The following is a 25,464-nucleotide window of genomic DNA, read 5'->3' as shown; positions in this document are numbered from 1 at the left end:
CAGCGAGCGGGGGCTACTCTTCGTTGCGGTGCGTGGGCTTCTTACTGTGGTGGCTTCTCTTGTTGCGGAGCACGGGCTCTAGGCATGCGGGCTCAGTAGTTGTGGCTCACGGGCTCTAGAGCGCAGGCTCAGTAGTTGTGGCGCATAGGCTTAGTTGCTCCGCGGCATGTGGGATCTTTCTGGACCAGAGCTCGAACCCATGTCCCCTGCATTGTCAGGTGGGTTCTTAACCACTCCGCCACCAGGGAAGCCCTGGTCTTTTTTTTTAATAGAAGCCTTTAATCATGTGGACAATACAACAGGTTTCTTTAAAAAAAAATATATATATATATATTTGGTTGTGCTGGGTCTCAGTTGTAGCGGCACGTGGCTCCTTAGTTGTGGCATGCATGTGGGATCTAGTTCCCTGACCAGAGATCGAACCCGGGCCCCCCGCGTTGGGAGTGCGGAGTCTTATCCACTGCGCCACCAGAAGTCCCTCGGGCCATTGGTTTTTTAAATGAAATTCTCTTTCCTTGGTTTGAAAAATTCGCTGAGAATGGGGAGGTAGAGAAGCCCAAGGAGCCCTTCATCCACGGTTTCTGTCATGAATCCCCCGGGACTTGTCAACAGAGGCATCACACCCATTACTTACGCACAGAAATAAAGATAAATGTGCCTGGATAATAGCCCTGGGAAGGGATAAATCTTGCTTGTTTATGGGGGAAGGCAGCACGCGGACGCTTGTCACTTTGATGATTCAGGTTCATTTAGATTTATGAGGACTCGTATCCCGGTAGGAGCTGAGATTTAGAATCCAAAGGTTACGAGAGAGGATGGATGCGTCTGGCCATCCTTATGGCTTCGGGTCGAGCTCCCTGCGGCATCTTCCGGTCAGTTCTTGATGAATCCTGTCAACCCAGAGGAGACCGTCTCTGCACTCGGTTGCACACTCAGCAGCCACTGCCCTAGGGGAGGGCTTCTCATAACCACAGAAATTACACTTTCCTTTTGAGTGAGCCGTGTTTGCAGGCTAACTTGGCAGAAGCCGCTGATAATCACAGAAGACATTGTACCAACCAGGATGGAGCTAGGACAGAGGGATCAGAGTTGGTGTTGGTGTCCCGGGATCTGTTTCTTTTGGTCACTTTGCCGTCACACGTTTACGTGTTTGGTCAACGCTTTTTGAGCTCCAGCTGTGTGCAAGCCTTAGGCGAGATTCTGTGGTTTTCTCAAGGTGAATCTTGGTCCCTGGAGTGTATCATTACGTGAATTAGTTCCAGTGTTTCCCAAGCTGCTGTTACTTCCTAACAACCTTGTCACCATATACCAATGCTACTATGACTTCTTAATATTTATCTTGAAATTGACCCACTTTTTTTAAATTAAAATTTTAAAAATATTTATTTATTTATTTTTGGGTGCACTGGGTCATCGTTGCTGCGCGTGGGCTTTCTCTAGTTGTGGTGAGCGGGGAGCTCCTCTTCGTTGTGGTGTGCGGGCTTCTCATTGCGGTGGCTTCTCTTGTTGCGGAGCACGGGCTCTAGGCGCGCGGGCTCAGTAGTTGTAGCACGTGGGCTTCAGTAGTTGCGGCGCATGGGTTTAATTGCTCCGTGGCATGTGGGATCTTCCCAGACCAGGGCTCGAACCCGTGTCTCCTGCCTTGGCAGGCAGATTCCCAACCACTGCACCACAAGGGAAGTCCCAACCCACGTGTTTTTAAACTTAAGTGCCAAGCTTAGCTTTGTCCCAAGTTGTAAATCTTACTGCTTTGTTCATCCTGGTTTGTTTGCTCGTTATATTTCTTTCTCACTCATACTAAAATAAATAAAATAAATATATGTGTTAAAAATTTCCTTTGTCCACCACCTAAAATAATACTATGTCCTACCTAGTCACCTTCCCTACCATTGTGGTTTGCATATCTCATTTCGAGAAGTAAAATGTTTGCTTAGGCGAAGATCTTATTTCCTACTTTGGCAGCCTTGTGAAATTTGCAACTTCTACCTGTTGGCTCCTATGATGGTTAATTTTATGTGTCAACTTGACTGGGGCAAAGGGATTTCCAAAGCTGGTAAAACGTGATTTCTGGGTGTGTCTATGAGGATGTTTCTGGAAGAGATTAACATAACACTTGAATTGGTGAACTGAGTAAGGAAAATCTCCGTCGCCAGTAAAGGTGGGCAGCATCCAATCTGTTGACGGCCTGAATAGGACAGAAGGCGGAGGAAGGGTGAGTTTGCTGTCTCTGCTTGAGCTGGGACGTCTGTCTTTTCCAGCCTTGGATATCGGAGCTTCTGATTCTCAGGACTGGAACTACACCGTGAACCTTCCTGGGCCTCCAGCTCACAGGTGGCAGACCATGGTCTCCATAATCCCGTGAGCCAGTCCCTCAGAATAAAGCCTTCTGTGTATCTATATATCCTCTTGGTTCTGCTTCTCTGGAGAACCCTGGCGAAATACATCAGCCCAGAAAGAGGTTTCTGGCCCAGGTGTTTTAGGGGCAAAGATAGATCCTGCCTTACATCCTGTGACTGTTTACATTGCCCATTTTTTTCTTTCTTTCCTGCAAAATGATGTAAGAAAGACTTTCTCAGATCCCTGTTGACTGACTTGCAGAAAATTCAGAGTGAGTTACCCAGAGTGACAGGTCCTTTTTCACGGACCTGAAATGCACTATTATATTTCTCTTGCTTCTATCCTAGTGCTTAGAATGGGACTGTGTGCCAGCCGGTCTTAGCTGCTCTAATATCATTGTCTGACTTAAAGGTCTGGCCCATTAAGTTGGACTTCAATGGTCAGCTGAAAGATAGAGAGAAATGCTGCTCATTTCGTTGGTGGAGAGGCAAACTCATATATACCATGACCATATTCCCTCGACCCCAAATCGGGATGTATTATCTAAATTTATTAATATGCAATGCCTCACGAGTGTAGAGAAATCAAATTGTTATTAGCTATGCGGTTAATCAATGGATTTTATTGAAAGAATGACGTTGCACAAACATGTGATGATTTCAGAATATCTGAGTTGTGCGGAGGCTGAATGGGAGGTTTCTCAAACCAGAGGAAAGCCAAGAAGGAGGGTTGTATGTGCTCCCGGACACTGGAATTTGCTTCCGTAATCCATGGCCCTTATTTCTCCTAAACCAAAGATGCAAAATGATGCCCCCTTGGGCTGAATCTGACCAATAGATATATTTTGTTTTGCTTACGGAATGTCTGAAAAAGAACATAGGTGCCCACTTAAACTAGATCATTGCTCATAAATATCTGAAGTTTTGGTCTGTCCTGAAACAGAGGAAGCTCTGAAAACACTGGCCCTGCAATCTCACTTGGAAACAGACTCCTGGAGTGGCGCTAACTAAGCCACACCCCTTTGGACAAGGCATGGGCTCACGCTTTGCTGCAGTCACCAGCACCCCGTCTTGTCTTTTGCACTGAGGCTGTCGTTTACCATTCATAATTCTCCTTGAACCATAGTTTTTCTTAAAGGATCCTTTCCTTAAAGGATTTCTCTGTTTCTCAGACTCTGTCAAAAGCGAGAGGTAATTCCAGAGAGCTGTGTGTTTTGAGAACAATAAGAGAGAACATTTTAGTAGAAGTAAAGATCATTCTTACGTATTTAATATGCAGGCAAGTGCGTTGGCTGTCTCTGTTCTTTCACTGTTGCTGTCTGGTTCCTGCAGGCATTTGACTTTCTGACCCTTGGATTCAGCTAAGAGGTCAGGGAGGGACTCTAGCAGGCTGACAGTCGATTGGGAAGCCCCTTGCAGAGCCTGGTGCCCGCAGACACAATAAACTGGCCTCCTGGGCACCTTAGGGATGGAGTGGATGGGAGTCTCTTTCATCCTTAATGAATGAATTGAATAGCTCACAGCAGGGGAAGCTTTCACCCAGCAGTTTTCCACTTACAACCACCCTCTCCTTCTCTCCTCAACCAAACAACCGAGTTTGCTTTTGTGTGTCATCCTGTGGAATTGAGGGTGGCGATTTTACATCTGTGGGGACACTGACACCCCCCCCCCCCCAGTTTGAGGTCAGATTTTCCTTATATCATGTCTCCGTACCCTCCAGACATGGAAGGCAGCACAGAGTGGAATGAAAACTTAACGTGGGCTTCCCTGGTGGCGCAGTGGTTGAGAGTCCGCCTGCTGATGCAGGGGACACGGGTTCGTGCCCCGGTCTGGGAGGATCCCACATGCCGCGCGGCGGCTGGGCCCGTGAGCCATGGCCGCTGAGCCTGCGCGTCCGGAGCCTGTGCTCTGCAACGGGAGAGGCCGCGGCAGTGAGAGGCCCGCGTACCTCAAAAAAAAAAAAAAAATTTAATGTAAGCGGGTCCTTTCTTGCTGGATGGTGTAGGGAGGTGGATAAAGGCAAACTGCTTGTGATATTGTGCAAAGCTGTTTAATCTTTGTGGGCCTAAGTTTCCTCATTTGTACCGTAGGCCTAATTATAACAACACTTATCCTTGTAAGGGTGCTGTGATCAGTGATAAGCTCTTATGTGTAAAGTTCTTAGGACCTGGCACGGAGCAAGGACCATCTGTGTTTGTTCACGGCGATATTTCCAACACACAGAGTAGTTTTGTTCTGTGATGTAACTTCAGCACCTAGAACAGTTCCCGGCCCTTAGTTGTTGGCCAATAAACAGTTATTGCAAGAAAGAATGAATGGATGGTTTCAGGATGATTTTTGCAGTCAGTGTGCATCTGAGATATGGGTACAAAGACACAGTCTGCAAACCAGAAGCCAGACCTGTGGTGTGACCAGGGATTTTAGTGTCCCTACCAGGTGCGAGAGGTGGCTTGGGACATGTAATCTGGTTGTGAAACCCTGGTATTTATGAATTTGTTAATGGTTTATGGTGGGATGGGACCAGATGTGGAAAGACACAACCATCTCAGGGAATTGTGGGGTAAGTTTGCCTTCGTGGCCCTGGGTGCAGCTGTTGGGGAGACCCTCGGGCTCATGTATTAGTTTCCTATCCGTGCTGTCACAAATTACTGCAAACTTAGTGGCCTAACATAACACAGATCTATCATCTTCTAGTCTGGAGGTCAGAAGTCTGAAGTGTCTGAAGGGCTAGAATCAGCATGTTAGCAGGACAGCGTTCCACCTGGGGGATCCAGGGGAGAATCTGTTTCCTGCCTTTCCCAGCTTCCTGCATTTTCTTTGGCTTGTGGTTCATTCTTTCATCTTCAAAGTGCATCGCTTCAACCTCTGCTTCCATCGTCACATCTCCTCTCTGACTCTGACCCTCCTGCCTCTCTCTTATAAGGACCCTTGGGATTACGTGGGGCCACCTGGATAACCCGGGGTGATCTCTCCATCTCAAAATCCTGAACTTAAAAAAAAATTAATTTAGTTCATTTTCAAACTGTTTATTTGTAGTTTATAGAAATACAATCAGTATTTATCTATCTATCTATCTATCTATCTATCTTTGGCTGCGTTGGGTCTTTGTTGCTGCGCGAGCTTTCTCTAGTTGCGGTGAGCGGGGTCTACTCTTCGTTGTGGTGCGCGGGCTTCTCATTGCGGTGGCTTCTCTTGTTGTAGAGCACGGGCCCTAGGCACGTGGGCTTCAGTAGTTGTGGCGCACGGGCTCAGTAGTTGTGGCTCGCGGGCTCTAGAGCGCAGGCTCAGTAGTTGTGGCACACAGGCTTAGTTGCTCCGGCATGTGGGATCTTCCCGGACCAGGGCTCGAACCTGTGTCCCCTGCATTGGCAGGTGGATTCTCAACCGCTGTGCCGCCAGGGAAGTCCCTCAAAATCCTGAACTTTAACCACCTCTGCAGAGTCACTTTTATCACATAAAGTAACTTTACAGGTTCTGGGGATTAGGACGAGGACATTTTGAGGGGTCATTATTCTGCCAGCTGTAGCTAGGTAGGGCCCTGGGGCATCAGAGGGGGTAGGGGTAGGATACTCTGGTGGGGCTGCAGCCAGGAGGGGCCCAGGCGAAGCGAGGTGGCAGCTGCGTCTCCAGGCCCAGGAGCTGGGTCTGCCTTTACAAATGCTGGGAGGGCTTCATCCGTGCTCGTTCATCCCCGATGCCTCAGAACAGAGGTTGGCAACTATGACCTGGAGGTCTTTCTGCTTTGGCTTAGCTGGGGCTGAAGGTCGGGGTTGGCGTGTGGGGTTTGATTGGGGGGTTAGGCCTTTTCCTCTGCAAAATTGTAGAAAAAAGTCACCCAATTTTTCTTCTGGTGCTTCTGTGGTTTCTTCCTATTTGATATTTGGAAGGTACTTTAGCCTTAGTGTGAATTAGGGCTCCACAGCCACACCCAATAGCTTCTCAGTTGTCTCAACATGAATGATCAAATAATGCAGCCTTTTCTGACTGTTTTGAAGCAAAGTCGTTTAAGTTGAATATGTTATCTGGCACTTTGGAATGGGCTCCCCAGTAAGACCCACACTGATGGTACTGGACGTAGGGATGGGCACTCTGCAAACTCAGGGGCCTGGGGGCCAGGCAGGAAGTGTACACGGTGAAGCAGGTCCGTGTTTTCATGTTCAACGTCTGGGAAGATTCTTCCCATTCACAAAGAAACATGCTTTCTCTCCATCTTTGGGACCAAGAGAGGGGCTGAATCATGGCGGCCCCAAGGTCCAGTGGCTCAAACAAGATAGATAGTTTTTTCTTTCTCATTTCACCATCCCGATGTGGGCAGGAGGTCCCAGGTAGACATTTGCCGTAATCTCTGGCATCATCCTGGCATGCAGGGGTTTCTCTCTCTTTGCTCTGGCCCCCCCTGGGGTGGTGTCTGCATCTCATGGTGGAGGTTGTCTTACCCCCATGGCTCATCTCATGTTGGGAAGGGAAAAGAGACAGGAAGTGGAGGGTGGGACATTTCGTTTTCAAAGGATATGACCTGGGAATTGCACACATCACTTTAGCTCATGTCCTAGAGCCTGGACCTGAGCCATGTGGGCACAGTTGGCTGCTGGGAGCCTGGAAAAGGTAATATCTAGCCTTGGGCACAGCTCAAGCTTGAGGCCGGGGGGTTCTATTATCAGGAGGAAGAAGGTAAGAAAGGACACTGGAATTAGCCATTTTCTGCCACATCAGCCCAGTTTTTTGCTCTCCTTCTGGTAGGCACATGGTTATAGAGGGCTGCTTGGCTACTGTAAGGAAAGTAACAGCGCAGTAACAGTAACAGGTGGGATGAACATCGGTAACTGAAACTCGCACTCATGGTTGGGAAGACAATAGGCAGAGTGGTGGGGACGGCGGCTCCTCGGAGAGCTTGCGCAAGGAGCGCAGCTGCTAATCAGTGATTGCAGCATATTGGCCTGTAGGAATGCAAGCTGAGAGTAAATAGACTTGATTTTTTAAGAGAAGCCAGAAATCAGATATTTTTTAAGTGAGAAATTTTTTGATTTTTTCATGTTGGCTCAATTTAAGAAGTGCTGTGTGGACCAATCAACATAGGTGTGCAAGGCACATTTGGCCTGCGGACCTCCAATTTATGATTTCTGTCCTAACTATGCCAAGTCGTGACCATGTTATCTTCTGACTGGCAGAGCTTGAGGATACATCATCAGCTTCATAAATGAGGAAGTTGAGACTCAACTTTTCTACGCTGATGATGGCAGTGCCGGCTCACTTCCTCTGGAGGGCGATTTGACATTGTCTATCAAAATTGCAAATGCAATACACTCCTTGACCCATCCATTCCATTTCTGGGAACATATTCAGAGAGATTGTACATGTGCAAATTAACCTATGAATGATGTTGTTCACTGCGGCCCTGCAGTAGCGAAAGGCTGGAAGTAACCTGAATGTCCATCAAGAGGGGACTTGTTAAATACATTTTGATGCCTTCATACAATGGAGCAATAAGCAGCTATAAAAAAGGAATGCAAACACTCTCTACATCGGCTGTAACCCTAAGTGAAAAACAAAACAAAACTAGATGCAGAACACAGGGTATAGTATGCAACTATTTATGTTAAAAAAGGGAAAAGAATATAGATATGTGTGTGTTTGTGTGCGTGCGCGTGCGTGCTTTTGTATGCATAAAATATTTTTGGAAGGTTCATAAGAAACTGATAAGATTGGTTGCTTCTGAAGATTCGAGCGGCTGAAAGAAGGTGGCAGAAGTGGTATTTTACTTGAGATTCTCGTACCGTTTGAAGTTGAACCATGTAAATAATCTACCTATAAACTAAGATTACAAGACAAGAAAGATCAGTGAAGCTCAGAGAGGGCAGGTGTTTCCCGAGTGTCACAAAGCAGTTTGGAGCCAGGATCAAGCATCCATTTCTGCATCTCCCAGCACTGCGTTGTGTTTCCTTGGCAATCTTCCCACGCTGCTGGTTTTTGCCTTTAGAGATGGTTCAGAAGAATTTCTCTACCTTATTAACTAGCAAGTTGGAATATATTTTACCAGCTGATATAGTTAATTTGGTTCTTTGCCAGAGCTGCTGTTTTCCTCTGCCTTAATAATAACAGCCCTGAGGCAAGACCCTCTTCTGCAGGATCTCGGGCTCCAAGAGCCACCTCTGATTATATCTACAGTTACTTTGCAGTTCGCTGAGCACACCTGGACCAGTTCCCATGCGTTGGCTTCATCACCTGGGCGTTGGTAACCTTGGCAACTGAGGCAGGGGCCAGGGGTCCTCTGAGTATTGTTAGAGTCCCGGTAACTTGGAGGGTCCTTGCTACTTCACCTCCCTGCAGGGGCACCGGGAAAAGTAATGATTTCTTGGCTTCAGAAAGCAGGGTGACAAATGTGGGGCCTTTGTGGAGTGAAACAGGCAGCCTTTCCGTTACCCTGGCAGAGATGCTGTTTAAATGACAGTTTTCTTGAAGATGAGAGAGGTGTTTGGAGCCACATTGGGACTGGAGCCTGGTAATTAGCTCTTTACCTGTGTCCTGAGGAGTTTCAGCACAGTCGCTTGTCAGGGGAGCTTGGCAGAGGATATACGGTGTTCTGACCCAAAGATGAATTAGAACTTTCTCCTTGTTGAAACAAAATGAGCAATCCGGGTGTCCAGGGATTGTACTGTCAACTTAAATCTCCCTAGTCCCGTAGGATGTAGCGTGGGGTGTGAATGATCCCTTAGATTGTATGTGTTAGGTACAGTATAGGTTGGCTGCTGCTAACTGAGGCCTTAAGTAATAGTTTAAGGAAGATAGAGTGTATTTCTCTCTCATCTGAAAGGGCATAAAGAAGCATCCAGACCTGGTACGGCAGCTCCACTGCCAAACCCTCAGGGCAAGTTCCTTCCAGCTCGCTGCCATTCCTAAGGAGTGGGTCTCTCTTCTTGGTGCAAGATAGAGCCCCGGCCATCCCTTCCCCGGTCCTGGCAGCAGGAAATGGTCAAGGGCAAGAAGTACATGCCCTTGCTCTTTAAAATGACTTTTAAAGAAGTTGCTTGCAAAACCTCCCTAATGTCCTACTTCCGGAACTTAGTTATGTCAACTTGGCTTCCCCATCCCCACCCCGAGGGCAGATCCTGAAATACAGGCTTATGTGCAGGTGATTTATTTTGGGACCGGATCCAAGGGAAGTTGTGATGGGCTAACTGGGGAGAGGAAGCAGGGAAGGAGAGAAAACCAATTCAAGGGTGCATATTGAGTTGGTTACCACTTTTGGCAACTGGGGTTCAGTCCAGGAGTAGTGGGAAGGACACCTTGAGATTGTTTGCCCAAGATGCGATAGAGGGGAGGATTCGCCCACAGGCTGCAGTGCCCCATGGTCAAGCGTTGCTCTCCGCGCATTAATTCCCTTGCATTTGAATTATTTACATGCACAGAATGGCTGGAAAGAATCTCTGCAGAGACGTTGGTGTGCAGATCCTGTGGCTGCAACCATGGCTAGAACCCAAAGGATGGGTGGAAGGGATGCAAGATGGGGCATTAGTTATACAGCCTCACTCAGCTGCAAAGGCATCTGGGAAATGTAGTTTTTATTCATGGTGGCCCTGAGCCCAGCAAAGCAACAACAACGATGACGAAAACAAACAAAAAAACCAACCAAACCAGAAAAAAGGAAACAAAGCCGGGGGTATGGTTGTTGTTGAAAGGATATTGGAACACAAGTGGTAGAATCCGGCACACCATAATCTTTATTTGTTCCCAAATTAGGGATTTGTCAATCTCAGTGATCTGGAACTCAGCTGAGGATATATGAAAGGGCTCTGAGTGGCCAAGGTAGCCATCAGGGTCCAGGTACTGGAGCACGTATTCAAGGATGGCCTCTAAGAGCCCAGATGAAGCCTGTTGCCTGTTGCTTTGGACGCAGTCTGACAAGCATGGTGGTCTGTCTTCCCCCTGGAAGCAGATGGACATGGGGGCATTGCTAAGGGTCTGTCCACAGATGGAACCCTAACATTTTCTCCCAACTCCGGTCCGTCCTTTATAGACTTCCAGAGTGACTTATACACATGCAGAGGTCACTTGCTCCTTAGAAGCTTCTCAGTGCCCTTGGGAGCTGGTTCTCGTCTCTCTAGTCTCTTGCCTGTCTGCCTTGGAGCCACACTCCAGGCAGAATTTCACTCTTCTGACGCCCTCTGCACATGACGTTTCCTCTTGTCCAGAGTCTTCTCCCCCTCCTTGCCCCGGCCTAGCCACTCCTGGTCATCCTTCAGTTTTTTGCTGAACAATACATGGGCTACGCTTCTCCCGCCGGAGGCTCTGATGGCAAATACTGTATCACTATTTCCTGTTCGATGATCTTTTCACTGTGTGACTGTGTGCTCGGTGAGGGTAGGGATGGAGCTGTGTCCATCCTGATCGTTGCTCTGTTTCTAGGACCTGGCACACAATTGGTGCCAATGTCTTTGTGGGATGGATGGATGGAAACACTCTGTATCTCTGATCCCAGGTAACTTCTTTCTAGTGTGTGCCCTTGGTTCCTGGGTGAGAGAGGGTGCAGAGTACGTGCCAGGCCTCTCCCACTGCTGGGGTGCAGTTCCGAGCTCACGCCTTATTGCAGGGGAAGGGGGCAGTGAAAGATCAGCAGTGGGCTCTACTTTACTATTTATTTATTTATTGGCCACGTGGTGTGGCTTGTGGGATCTTAGTTCCCTGACCAGGGATTGAACCTGCGCCCTCCACAGTGAAAGTGTCAAGTCCTAACCACTCGACTGCCAGGGACTTCCCAGAGTGGCTCTCCTTTAGAACTACTCCTAATTTCTACTACTCAAGGCTCATCACAGAGATCTCCAAAAAAGGGAGCTCCATGAATGAATCAATCATCCAACAGGTTAGCCCTACTCAAAGTGGGACACTGCCTCCTGCTGGATTTTGGATGTATTGGAGGCCGAGGCACCTTGGCACTGGCAAGAGCTGGTTATCTTTTCAATTTTTACTGCCACCCCTTTACTTTCAATTAAAAATATTCACAAACTTAAGCTATTACCCCCCAAACATAAAACAAACTCGATGGATATAAAAAACTAAACTAGGGCTTCCCTGGTGGTGTGGTGGTTGAGAATCTGCCTGCCAATGCAGGGGACACGGGTTCAAGCCCTGGTCCGGGAAGATCCCACATGCCGCGGAGCAACTAAGCCTGTGTGCCACAACTACTGAGCCTGCGCTCTAGAGCCTGTGAGCCACAACTACTGAGGCCAGGCGCCTAGAGCCCGTGCTCCACAACAAGAGAAGCCACCGCAATGAGAAGCCATCATACTGCAATGAAGGGTAGCCCCTGCTCAGTGCAACTAGAGAAAGCCTGCGTGGAGCAACAAAGACCCAACACAGCCAAAAATAAATAAAAATAAATTTTAAAAAAACCTAGTTCTTCTAAAAATTCTTAGAAAGCACTCTTCCTCCCAACCTTGATTTTCAAACTCATATTGAAAATTTAGAGCATACAGAAAAATGTAAAGAACTGAAATAAAAACCATCTGGGAAAAGACGGCAGTAATTTACTTTCTCCCAATCTTTTTACAGTGCATATTAACATGCCTGTACACACACACACACACACACACACACACACAAACACACACACACACACCCCACTTAAGTGATTACCCTAAATGTAAAGGTTTATATCTTGATTTTTTTTCACTTTACATGAGCTTTAGAGCATGTTCTTATGTCTTTTTTTTTTAGATTTTTAAATGAAGTTTTATTTTCTCTATATCATTTATTATTACTTTTTCATAAAATTCACTTTGGTGAAACTTATTTTTCTCTTATGTCTTTAGTCTTTAAGAATGAATTTTGAAGATGGAATAGCACTTCCATGCAAGGGCACACCTTTTTTTTTTTTTTTTTTGTGGTACGTGGGCCTCTCACTGTTGTGGCCTCTCCCGCTGTGGAGCACAGGCTCTGGACACACAGGCTTAGCGGCCATGGCTCACGGGCCCAGCCGCTCTGCGGCATGTGGCATCTTCCCGGACCGGGGCACGAACCCGCGTCCCCTGCATCGGCAGGCGGACTCTCAACCACTGCGCCACCAGGGAAGCCCAGGGCACACCTTTTAAAGTGTAATCAAGCCCCTGTAATTTTGAGCAGTTAGATTACTGTGATTTTTCACTGCCATGGCTTTATTGCAATGAATTGATTTTTCTTGTTTCTCTGGTTATTTCTTTTTTTGATTATTTCTTATAGATTCTTAGGAATATAATTCCTGGGTTAAGGGTATGATTATTTTTCAGTCTTTCAATTCATGTTGCCAAATTAGTTTTTAGATAGATTATCTGTTGACATCCCACCAATGATATCTGAGGGTCTTTTGTTTATTGTTTTTATTTTACTGCACCTTCAGCAATAGAGATTATGATAATTTTAATAAAGCCAATTTGATAGTCTCCAAGTTACCTTCTAAACTTCCAGGATTGGATGAGTTGTTGTGTAGTTGTGATTGATGTGCAAATGAGGCAGCTTTCTTTCCGTATTCAAGTGTTTATGTGTTCCCTATTTCCAAAACAGGATGTGCTGTAGCCCACAGGAAAAATACAAAGATACAGCACAATAGTTAAAAAAAGCTTTTGTCACTTCACATTTCATTAAAACATTTTCATGTGTTAGAAACATTTGCATACACCTTGCTGTTATGGGTGATAAGTGTTGTGGGAAAGAGTTCCGTGATCGACTGGTAATGTCTGCCACGAGTGCGTCTGTGAAGAGGTAGAAGGCTTGCTGCTGCGAGTCTGCTCTCCCTGACCTTTGGTGGTTTGCAACTACTCACAGTTCAGCTTTCAGTGAGAAAAATTTAAACATTTGGTCAGAATGGAGTGGTAAGAGGTCACTCTGGAATTGGCTTTCAGCTTATCCCAACCTCTGCTTCCCTTTTCTGCTGTCTCTGGTCCTCCTTTATATTTTCAACAGACTTGAACTGCAAACCTATTATGTGCACACCTAGTCCCTGAATTGGTAGAAAGGAGCAGAAGGTACACCAAGGAGGCTGTGTTTCCCAAACTTTAGTCTTTAAAATGCATTCCCTTCACATTTTTTTTTTTTTTTTGCCATATCTGGGGTATTCCTGTGCTATTTTTAAAAAATGAATTTAGTTATTTTATTTATTTAGTTTTGGCTGTGTTGGGTCTTCGTTGCTGTATGTGGGCTTTCTCTAGTTGCGGTGAGCAGGGGCTACTCTTCGTTGTGGTGCACGGGCTTCTCATTGTGGTGGCTTCTCTTGTTGCGGAGCACGGGCTCTAGGCATGCAGGCTTCAGTAGTTGTGTCACGTGGGCTCAGTAGTTGAGGCTTGCGGGCTCTAGAGCACAGGCTCAGTACTTGTGGCGCATGGGCTTAGCTGCTCTGCGGCATGTGGGGTGTTCCGGGACCAGGACTTGAACCCATGTCCCCTGCATTGGCAGGCAGATTCTTAACAACTGCGCCACCAGGGAAGCCCCTCGTGTGCTATTTTAAATTTAATATGTAATGTAAAATTGACTCATTGATTTTGCTTAAATATGTTTATTTTAAAAGCAGTCACTATCACTCTCACAAACACAAGCCAGCATCACTTGCCATAAATCGATGAAACTCTTCCAAATAAAGACAGTGCAAGCAAAACAATGGTCTTGAATCCCAGCTCGAGACTGCTGCTTGCCAAGGGCTCTCAGACGGAGGCCTCCTGTCTCTTGGTTAACAAGGGCCATTAGCCGTGTGTTAGAGACTCATTAGCACGAAACGGAGGCTCTCTCTTTTTAGGAGAAGGGTTATAGGAGAATTAAGAAAGTAGTAACTTTCTAACTGTGGGATTTCATCTTCCTGAAAACATTTGGTAAATGGCCCTCCACACTGCTGCAGAGACCTAGGAGAGCGCTGGCGAGGGCAATTTGGGGAGGGCATTGAATGCCGAGGCAAAAGAGACCAGTACCTTGGCAGGGGGTCTTCTTGGATACTTTGGGGGATGGTTCGGGGCACAGGAGTAGTTTGTTTCAGTAGCAGAATTACTGATGAATAGGGCTTCCCTGTCCCCTAAAGGGAGATTCCCGTTGAGGCAAACGACTCTCCCTTTGGTCCAGTGCTTGCTGAGAGGCAACTCACCAAGAGAGGTGTGTCTTTAAACAGTCACTGAATAGCATCCCTTCCTCCAGAAGTGTCCTGTGTTGCTTGAGCTCCCGTGAGTTCTGGGCACAAAAAAAAAAATAAAATGGAGTTGGTACCACATCCAAGTGGCATGTGGCGCGGGCGTGTGCCGTTGGATTATTTTTATTTATGATAGCTGATTCACAATCGTCTCCATGGCGATGGGGGAGTTGAAGGCAGAGGAAAGAAGTGAGTCGTCACGTTACTAAATGACCCAATGAAAGAAAAAAGCTCTTAAACACATTAAGGATTAATTTAATGTCGTGGCCTTGCCTGGCGGGTCATTACCCGTCTCTGCTACAGATGTTGGCATTTCCATTTCCAATGTTCTGAACTGGTGTGGCTCATCTGTTTGCATTTGAATGTCATTCTCAGCTCAAATGCGGCCAGATGCTGAGGGTCAGGGGGGCCACCGGCAAACTCATCGGGAGATGCTGTCTGCCACGGAACATTCGGGAAGGTGCTACTGTGGATGCCACTTTGTGTGTGTGTGTATATGTATATATATATACACATACATGTATATATATATATGTATATGCACACATATATACACATATACACATATGTACACACCTATATACATATGTGCACACACATATACACATATGTACACACCTATATACATATACACATATATACACACATATATACACATACACACATATATACACATATGTATACACCTATATACACACACATATACACCTACACACACACATATATACATATATACACATATGTACACACTTATATACACACATATATACATACATACATATATATACATATGTATGTATGTATGTATGTATGTGTGTGTGTGTGTGTGTGTGTGTGTATATATATATAATTTTTTACAGACTTGAAGAAATGCAAAATCATCTGTATAAATTACAGGTAAGAAATCCAAGCCTACAATGGACACCCAGGTACCTAACACATATGGGAAAATGGTGACATGTACAGGATGACAATATGTCTTGATTTCCCAGCTTTCTCTTTTTCTTAGCAAAACCCTTAATAACATCCCTTTTCATTCTTGAAATAGGTTCGGGTTTGGGTGATAATTGTGTCTACTCGGCTTTTAAGCCTTCTCTGAGCTCCCACTCTAATCTTGTTTCCCTCTCCTTGCACAGAGAACCTCTCTTCCAAATTTTAGTTTCTCATTCCTTTGCTGTTCAATGTTTGCATCCCTAAATGGTCTGTTACTTTGGTTTGTCTGTTTGTGAACTCTGAGTGAAACTGTACTCTGAGTTTTCTTTGGTGTCACTTCTCTTCCACTAAATGTTGCATTTCGGAGATGCATCCTTGTTACTATATGTCGCGGTAATTCATCCACCTCTACAGCTGTATACTACCCCATGGTAGGAATGTATCACAATTTATCCGTTTTACTGCTGGCAGACATTTGAATGGTTTCCCGCTGCTCTAATAAACGGCTGCTAGGAACATATTTCTGCGTGTATCCTGATGCACGCCGGACTGAATTCTTCAGGCGCTGTGTCCAGAATTGCTGGGTCATGTGTTCATTGCATGTCCAACTTTACCAGATGATGCCAAACAGTTTTCCAAAGTGGTGGTACAGGTTTGTTTGTTTGTCTGTTTTTGGGCACGCCACGCATCTTGTGAGATCTTAGTTCCCTGACCAGGGATTGAACCCACGCCCTTGGCGGTGAAAGTGTGGAGTCCTAACCCCTGGACCGCCAGGGAAGTCCCCGATGGTACAGTGTTATGCCCCTACTGGCAACAGGGGCATAACACTGGAGGTGTTCTGGTTGCTCTATATCCTTGTCATCACTTGCTGCCAGACTGTTCAATTGTTACCGGTCTGATGGGTGCAGGATGGTATCTCATTGTACCTTTATATCTCCAGGGCTGCCTGGGACCGTTGTGTCGCCAGCCTGCCCAACTCTGTGACTCAGTATGAGGAGGTCCATCTTCCTGTAAATAAGCTCTATCCTCCAATATGAACTTTATAGGAATAAAGTTGATACTTGGATCTATAGCAGCCTTACTTCTTTGTTCTAATTGGTTGAGAACTTGGGTGGGAAAGAGGGATGTCCCTTAAGGGTGCTGAAAAGGAAAAAGCTCTGTGTGTTTTCTCCACTCTCACGCTGTGCTTCCAAAACACTTCTACTCCAGATGTGCGGGGAGATGCCTTTCCCCTCATCACCAGGCAGTTCTCTGGCACCAGCTGGGTGTCCTGCAATTGACCTCAGTTCAGACACTATCTACCTGGAGACAGCATCAGATCCCACGGTCAAGGGTTCAGCCCCACAAGACCGCCCTCACCTTCAGATGCCAGTGCCAAGTCCGGGTTTTCACCTGTCCTCCTGACCTATAAGTTGGAGTTTCCCATGACCCCCTTCTCAGGCTTGACCATTTGCTAGAATGGCTCACAGAACTCAGGAAAACATTTTACTTCCTAGATTACTGGTTATTATCAAAGGATACAACTCAGGAATAGTCAGATGGAGGAGATGCACAGGGCAAGGCCTGTGGGGGGGGACTCGGAGCTTCCATGCCCTTTCCGGGTGCACCACCCTTCCGGCACCTCTGCGTGTTCACCAAACCCGGAAACTCTCAGAACCTCATGCTTTGGGGTCTGTACGGAGGCTTCATCACATAGGAATGATAGATTAAATCATCAGCCATTGGCGATTGATTTAACCTTCAGCCCCTCTCTCCTCCCTGGGGGTCAGGAGGTAGGGCTGAAAGTTCCAACCCTCTGATCACACGGTGGGTTCTCCTGGCAACCAGCCCCCTCCTGTGGCTATCTTGGGGCCTTCCCCAAATCACCTGATTAATATAAACTGAGATGTGGTTGAAAGGGGCTTGTTATGGATAACAAAACACTCTTCTTTCACCTTTTTAGCTCTATCACTTACGAGATTTCAAGAGAGTTTTAGGAGCTCTGTGCCAGGAACAGGTATGAAGAATAAATACGTGTTTCTTATTATAAATCACAACATCGCAGGTGTCCTGCAGACCATCACACACACAACTAACAATGCTATCTCTTATAACTTCCATTTTCATGTGCCTCTAATTCACCTGTCCCAAACCTAGCTAACCTGGAGCTTTCTCTCCTTTCATGGAGCTCCAGCTCATACCAGCTCACATGGCTTACTTGGTCCTCTGTGTTCGTAGGATTTGTTTGTGGGTTTAGCCTTTTTCCTGTTTAATCATATTCTATTAGCCTTTTGTGGGATGTAAGTCTTGCTTCCTTCATCTGAGATCTTCAGAAGTTTTCCTCATCTTTATATTTCCCTGAGGGACTAACATTGTCCAGGCTCATTCTTCCAGGAAATATTCTGCAGATCCCATTGTGTGCTAAGGCTGATGATAATGGCTGAAGTAGTCAAAGATAAAGAAACTGAATTACTTGCCCTTATCAGGGACATGCTTTCCAGAAAAAATGAAAGAAACAAACAAGAGCAATGTGATGTGACTTTGGATAGGATGAATACTCAGATTATTAAAGGGACTTCCTTTGCCAGGAGAAGTTGGGTAAATGTTCCCAGATGAAAGGTGACTTTGAAGTGGGTTTTGAAGGATGAGTAGGAGTTGCACAAATGGCCAAATAGCTGTTAGGAATCTGTATCGGTAAATTAACTGTATCCTGTCTTCTTAGCTTTGGGGATTATTGTAGTTTTTTTTTTTTTTTTTCATCCTTGGAAACCTTGGCTAGTCAATTTTTATTTTATTAAAAAAACATGTATTTATTTATTCATTTGGCTGTGCCAGGTCTTAGTTGCGGCTCGCGGGATCTTTGTTACCACTTGTGGGATCTTTGTTGCAGCATGCGGGATCTTTTATTTTAGTTGCGGCGTGCAGGCTCTTAGTTGTGGCATGTGGGATCTAGTTCTCTGACCAGGGATTGAACCCGGGCCCTCTGAATTCGGAGCATGGAGTCTTAACCACTGGACCATCAGGGAAGTCCCTGGCTAGTCAATTTTTAAAAGGTACATATATATTTTAAATTTTTTATTTATTTTTGGCTGCATTGGGTCTTCGTTGCTGCGTGCGGGCTTTCTCTAGTTGCGGCGAGCGGGGTCTACTCTTCATTGCAGTGTGTGGGCTTCTCATTGTGGTGGCTTCTCTTGTTGCGGAGCATGGGCTCTAGAGCGCAGACTCAGTAGTTGTGGCGCACGGGCTCAGTTGCTCCGCGGCATGTGGGATCTTCCCGGACCAGGGCTCGAACCTGTGTCCCCTGCCTTGGCAGGTGGATTCTTGACCACTGCGCCACCAGGGAGGCCCTAAAAGGTAAATATTCATGAAAATTGAAAGCTGTCCTTCCACTGACCGTGGAGTCTTGGCTCTGGCCATTCACGCGTTGGAGATGAGGTGAGAAGTCAACACGAGAGGTCACTTCTATGCATTCACCCTTTTATTTGAATGCATAGCTTGCATCTGTTGGATGTTTGAATAAAAGATAAAGGAAAATAGAATAAACTGCATTCTTAGAACTGGGACTCCCCTGCCTTCTCTCCTGACCTCGCTGGGGTCAGCCGACTCCAGCTGGTGGCAGCAGCTGTCACCACCGAGGTGCGTTCTCTGAGCATTTTTCAGCTGTTTAGCTCAAACTGTGGGCCTGATCACACGTGGCCAGAATTACACAGAGTCACTGTGAGCACTTGGTTAATTAGAACAAAGCCGTCAGGTGAAATGAACGATCCATCCCAGACTCCATCCTAACCATCATTAGACGGGATCTCTGATGAACTGGTCCTGGGCTGCGCTTGATTCCGGGCGTCTCAAGGCTGTTTGGAGTGTTAGTCAAGGCTGAACGGCTGGGCAGGAGTTGGGAATGAGATGTTTTTCTCGGGAGGGAAGTCTCGAGAGAGTGTTTGTATGGGTGTGAGTCCCTCATGCCTTTGGGGGCTGCCTGTCTGTTAAGCGATGCTTGCCTTGACCCTGGTGCAGCTGTCAGTCAAATAAACAGAACCACTGGCATCTCCCCTGACAGCTGGCGTGGTGACTGCTGTCAGAGTGTGGGGGTGTTGGCTTGCTGTCCAGAAGGTGCGCATGTAATGTTTTAAACTGGAAAGGGGACTCTCCAAGGGACTGGACTGGTGAAAGGCAGGCAGGGGTTCAGGTCCTCCTGAAAATCCAATTTGGGCAGAATTTTGGATTCTAATAAAGTTGTCTTGCATCACCTTGGCTTCATGTGTTAGATTTTAACGTAGAGGCTGCAAACTGGAGGACCCTGAGTTGGATGTGTGGGTGTCGTGGGTTGAATCATGTCCCCCCCAAGAGATATGTCTAAGCATCTGCCAGTGTGACCTTATTTTGCAGATGTAGTCTAGTCACAGTACAATCATTAGGGTGGACCCTAATCCAGTATGACTGGTATCCTTATCAGAAGAGGAGAGGGACACAGGGAGAAAGTCATGTGAGGATGGAGGCGGAGATTGACCGCAGTGATGTGTGACAAGCTAAGGAATGCCAAGGATTGGCCACACCAGCGTGTAAGAGAAAGGCATGGAACACATTCTCCCCTAGAGGCTTCAGGGAGAGCACAGCCCTGCAGACGATTTGGCTAAAGACTTCTGGCCTCTAGAACTGTGAAAAAGGAAAATTTCTGTTGTTTTAAGCCATCCAGTTTGTGGTAATTATTTATGGTTGCCCTAGGAAACTGAGTGGTTTTAAAAAATTGGATTAGTGGCTACCATTTATTTTTATTTTTATTTTTGGTCGCAGTGCACGGTTGGCCGCGGTGCATGGCACGCGGGGATCTTAGTTCCCCAACCAGGGATCGAACCCATGCCCCCTTGCAGTGGAAGCATGGAGCCCTAACCGCTGGAACGCTAGGGAATTCCTATGCCTACCATTTAAAAACAGAGATTTCATGCAAAAATTGGGATTTCTGGCACCTCTAGAAACATCAGATCTGTCTACATAGGGCCAGCATTCTCAGATGGGAGCTCTCTGGACCTCTGCCTTTTACCCCAGTCATCACCACTTCTAGCTGTCTGCCTCTCCTCCCTGTGTTTCCCATCGAGCCCTCTAGGTATCTGAGTTTGTGGCCCTTTCTTTCACAATAGGTCTGGGATGGAAGGGTTGAGAAAGGGCCCATCTCTGGCTTTCTGGCTTCTAGAGCAGGAGATGGCAAACCACAGCCCATGGGTCAGATCCAGCCTGCTACCTGTGTTAATAAAGTTTTATTGGAAAACAGCCAAGCCTACTTGTTCACATATTATCTGTGGTTGCTTTCACACCACGATGGCAGAGTTCAGGAGCTGCAACAGAGACCATTTGGCCTACAAAGTCTAAAATATTTACTATCTGGCCCTTTATAGAAAGAGTTTGCTGACCCCCTTCTGGAGAATCAAGAAATCCAGATTTTTACATGAATTCTCCTTGTTTTTGAATGAAGGCAGCTAATTCATATTGGTTTTTAATTTCAGAAAACCTAACTGTCAGTCAAAGACATCTTTCCATGGCAATAAATGTGAATTTCATCATTAAAAAAACCCATAGAGTACTATGACTTAACCAATTCTTTATTAATGGGTATGTAGGCAGTTATGTTTTAAATTTATGTGTACTAGTCAGGACTGGCTAAGAAGCTCCACACTTGAGCATTGAGAATCTATTTTTTTTTTTTTGCAAATCTTTTTTTTTGGCCATGCCACACAGCCTGCAGGATCTTAGTTCCCCAACCAGGGATTGAACCCGGGCCCTTGGCAGTGAAAGTTCAGAGTCCTAACCACTGGATTGCCAGAGAATTCCCCAGATTCTTTTTTTAGGATGAGGAGGGAGTGTGTGATTGGGGTTATTTAATTCAGATATAGAGAGCCAGTAGACTATGCCATCATTCTTGTCAAACGTTCATATTTCATTTTTAGGGCAAGATATTAAACACTGATTCTTGCTGTTCACAGAGGACTGCGTGAGAGAGAATGACGTCAACAGCAGAAGGGAATTGTTTTGGGTGTAGGGAGGAAGATTTTGTTGCTCAAGGTGGTAAATCTTGGAAAGTGTAGCAGAGAGAAAGTTCTCTGCTGACCTTCTGGGAAGCGACAGCTCTGCCCAGGTTGGATGTCACCCAGGAATGGAAGATCAGGTGACCCACTTCTGCTGCAGCAGGAATGGCTGTCTCTAGCCCAGCACTGAGCAGACCTCGGCATCGTGTGTTGCTCACCAGGAAGGAGTGCTGGGGGTCATTGGTGGGGGGCTATCTGGCGAGCAACCACCCGTCGCCCTTCCTGGATTGGAGGGCACAGGCTGGGCCAGCTGATCCCACGCCCCGCTGACCTCCAGAGTTCTCATCTCTGACTGTCTGGGTCCATCCTTCTGTTCAAGGCCAGTTCGATCCCCTCCAGGCTGTGTGGCTGTTTGGAGGGTGTGGATGTGTGAGAAAATGGTCAACATTGTTGATGCGAGGCTGTTATCCTTAGAAAGGTCTGCTTGCAAGGTTGGCTGTCGGCTGGCGTCTGAGAAGTTGGCCCTTGAACTGTTCCCTGAATGATACGTGTGGTTCACTGTTCCCAGACTGTATGAACCATGTGATTTATGCTGAACGTCTGCTTTCCTTCTGAGAGCCTGGAATGTGGGCACCTGCTAGGCAGAGGGCACCTCCATCGCCTGCCCCCAGTAGAAACCGTGGCACTGACTCTCGAATGGGCTTCCCTGCGTGGAACAGCACATGCGCGTTTCTGTGTTTCTGTGGCTAAGAGAAGAGTGAGGTCTGTGTGACCCTGGTGGGAGAGAGACAGTATGAGGAAGCCTGTGCATAGATGTCTGTGCACTCTGCCTGTGTCTTTTCCCCTTGCTGATTAGGTTATGCAATAAGCCTTAGCCATAAGGACAGCTGTATGCTGAGTCCCATGAGTCGTCCTAGTGAATCATTAAATGTGTGAGTGGTCTTGGGAAACCCCCAGGCAGGATGATTTATTATAAACTCAATTCCAGCATTAAAAGAAATTCAGCGCATGCCTTGATGCTAATGATAAAAGTGTCAGTGATTATATTAATAACTAATATTCATTTAACCAGATTAATTTAACCATCCTCTTAGAGGTAGGTATTACTTTCATCCCCATTTTACAGATGAGAAAACGGAGGCACCGAGACGTTAAGTGACCTTCCCTTTGTCAACTAGCTCATAAGTAGCAGAGCTGAGAATGAAGCCCCCAGATACTTGAGATCCTCCTAAAACACAGGACTGTTTGCAGAATGATGACTGGGGCTAGTGCCTTCTGAAAAACTAGCTTTAGTCTAAAGAGGCTAAATACCGTCTTTATCTTTTCTCATGGAGGGCAAATCGGGGAGGATAAGCTGAGATAACAAGTCAGCTCAAAATTTCAATGGATTAAAATAACAACATTTTTTCCCTTGACCAATGTATATATCCATCCCAGGCTGGCCGGGGGCTGTGCTCGGTGTGGTCCTCACTTAGGGACACCCAGGCTGCTGGAGCGGCCACCATCCTCACGGGCTGCTGAGTAACCTGGCAGACGGAGGGTCTGGCATCTGCGCTTGGATGCAGCAGCCCAGCAGGGACTGCTCAAATCTCATTGGTGAGAAGCGTCCCATGACCCCGCCCACGCACAAGGGAGTCTGGACGTGAACCCCACCGCGGACCCGGAAGGCGGAGAGTAGACTCGCTAGTGAGCAGCGCGTGCAGTACTACAGCAAGGATTAGAAAAGCAACCACAAAACTTATTTTCCCTGACTCCAGATTTGGGGGAAAACTGCTCATGGAGGGACGAGCAGGGAGTTGAGAGCAGAGGGGTGGCAGAGAGCTGGTTCTTGTCAAAGGCAGGAGTGAGAAATCTGGGGTGCCGGATAGTTCAGTCCTTTCAAAGCAAATGAAAGTGATTTCCATGACAACAATTCAATTAGAGAACGACGTGAAGTTCTCCTCTGTAAGGCAACACCGAGGAATGATTGCCAAAAGAAATCCGAGGCGGATTGGCCTTCGGGGTGGAGAGGGAGAGAGAAAGTGCCCCAGCGGGGCGTCCCCAGCGGTTCCTGGATGCGGACACGCCCCCCTGATTGCGAGGCTCACCCCTGCACCGTGCAGGCCGGCGCCGAGGGAGGAAGGAGGGGCGTTTGCGAAATGCAAAAGCAAATGCAAGGTTTAGGGGAGTGGGAGTGAGATTAGGAAGTGGGAGAGGGCAGGGACAGGGAGGCACCTGGGTTTTGCTTTTGAGGTGTGGGTCTTGGGAGTACAGGTTGGCTGGTAGGGTCGCAGAATAGGTGTTGAAATGTTCCCCCGCAGAATTAAAATTCTGACTTGGTGGGAAGAGAGAATGAGGTCCCAGGGTGTGGTGGAAAGAAACCAGCCTTTGAAATCACGCTCTCATGGCTTTCAGTCAGTTTTTTATTTTGCTTTCTGTGTTTGAATTTAACTCCCCTGAGCCTTAATATTCTTCACTAGGTATGCTATTAGCAGGATGATGGTGAGTAGTAATGTAGTCTCCTATTTGGCACACAGTAGGTCCTCTCTATAATGTACCTGTATTTTCCTCTCTTTAATTAGGGATGATGGCAATGAGAGTCCATCTCAGAGCCAAACCGTTCGGAGTAATGGCTCCCTGGAGCCTGTGTTAAGAAGGATTCTGAAGCTCAGTGAGAGAGAATGGTACAGTTGCTATTGATGTCTGTCACAGACACGGGAGGTGATGTTATGTGTGCCACATATTTGCCATCCTTGGTTTAGCCTCTTTCATCTGAGCTCATTTCTTTTTTTTTTTTAATTTTTTTTTATTTTTGGCTGTGTTGGGTCTTCGTTGCTGTGCACGGGCTTTCTCTAGTTGCATCGAGCGAGCGGGGGCTACTCTTCGTTGCGGTGCATGGGCTTCTCATTGCTGTGGCTTCTCTTGTTGTGGAGCACGGGCTCTAGGCGTGTGGGCTTCAGTAGTTGTGGCTCGTGGTCTCAGTAATTGTGGCTCGCGGGCTCTAGAGCACAGGCTCAGTAGTTGTGGTGCATGGGCTTAGTTGCTCTGTGGCATCTTCCCGGACCAGGGCTCGAACCTGTGCCCCCTGCATTGGCAGGCGGATTCTTCACCATGGCGCCACCAGAAGTCCCCTGAGCTTATTTCTTACCCCTCCCTTCTGTGCATCCTTCCTTGCGTTCAAACTGATCAGCGGTCAACTCACTGCACCCTGAGCATGCTCTGTGCTGCCTGCCTTCTTTCTCTCACTCCCCCGCCCATCTAGATCTGTGCTGTCCTTCATGGACTAGGGAAGCTCTACCCACCCAACCCCTGCCCTGGTCTTTTCAGGACCAAAGGATGTCATCTTTTTCTGAATTCCCATAGCACTCACCACCTCTTCCGTAGCCTCGACATACAGCCCCTAACAGCCTGTCATTTAGGCACTGGTGTCCTTTCCGTGTGCACATTAGCTGGCCTCTCTTGACTCTAAGCTCCCCGAGGGCACCCACGCTGTCTGCTGCTCCATTACCTCTATACCCACTGACCCCAACCTTCACACTGCTTCCCTATGCAGGGAATGGGATTTGGGTGATTGAGTTGGCAGAGTGTGGAAATGTGCTGCTTAGGGACCTGGGTGTGGCAATCAGGGATTCTGGCGCTGCTGCTTTAGGGTGGTGTGACCTTAGCTAAGTCCCTTGATCTCTCTGAACCTCAGATTCCTCTTTGAATGATACTAAGAGAGTCACTGGGAGCATACAGTGAGATGATGTGTGTCTGTTGCTTTCTTGGATCTGGGCACCCAGAAAGCACTTAATATTTGGTAGTGGCTATTATTCTCTCTTTTCTCTCTGCCCTCCTCCTTCTTTCCTTCCGTGCCGTGTTTTTTTTTTTTTTTCTCCCTTTTTTAGATTTTGGATTTTTGCTTACTCCGTGTGGCAGGCAGGATTTTAGTTCCCCGACCAGCATAGTGATCGAACCTGCACCCCCTTCAGTGGAAGTGTGGAGTGGATCTCCAAGGAAGTCCCCCGACCCCTGTTCTCATATGACCATCTCACTGCAGATCTTTCACTGGTCTGGTCCTACAGGTATTGATTGGGAGGCA

The sequence above is a fragment of the Tursiops truncatus genome, chromosome 13, assembly GCF_011762595.2.
Source record: "Tursiops truncatus isolate mTurTru1 chromosome 13, mTurTru1.mat.Y, whole genome shotgun sequence".
Classification (NCBI taxonomy): Eukaryota; Metazoa; Chordata; class Mammalia; order Artiodactyla; family Delphinidae; genus Tursiops; species Tursiops truncatus.
Note: the sequence above shows the minus strand (reverse complement) of the source record.